At 19.7% G+C, this 381-nt stretch overlaps 1 protein-coding gene across 1 annotated transcript in view; it reads left to right on the top strand.

Moving 5' to 3' along the window:
- The window catches only part of LOC107638157 (protein DOWNY MILDEW RESISTANCE 6-like), an 11,763-nt gene that overhangs the window by 8,364 nt on the left and 3,018 nt on the right, over positions 1-381 (top strand). The gene's annotated exons all lie outside the window — the stretch shown is intronic.

Here is a 381-nt window from a genome sequence, read left to right as displayed (position 1 = left end):
GAGAGAAGAGTATTTTAATTATTTTTTATAATAAGATTATTTTAGTCATTTTTTACAAAAAAATATTAATTTAGATCGGTTTAAAATTTGGTTTACCGATTTTTCGATCAAATTAATTTATCTGATATAATTTTAACAAAAATAATATAGTTTAATCGTTAAATTTTAATTACTAAAAAATATTTTAAAAAAAAAACGTTTTATCCATTTTTATCAAGTATCTCCCCTTTTTCTATTGGAAATACCAAAGTTCATATGAGTATGCATAGAACAAATCGCAATTTAAGCATTAAGCATAATTTTTATCGCAAATAAGACACATGGACATTCTAAGAAAAAAAAATCCTTTTAAATTCAAATAAATTCAAAAAACAAATTAAA

Source organism: Arachis ipaensis, chromosome B04 (genome assembly GCF_000816755.2).
Source record: "Arachis ipaensis cultivar K30076 chromosome B04, Araip1.1, whole genome shotgun sequence".
Lineage (NCBI taxonomy): Eukaryota > Viridiplantae > Streptophyta > Magnoliopsida > Fabales > Fabaceae > Arachis > Arachis ipaensis.
Note: the sequence above shows the minus strand (reverse complement) of the source record. Positions and strands in the feature narration are given on the sequence as shown.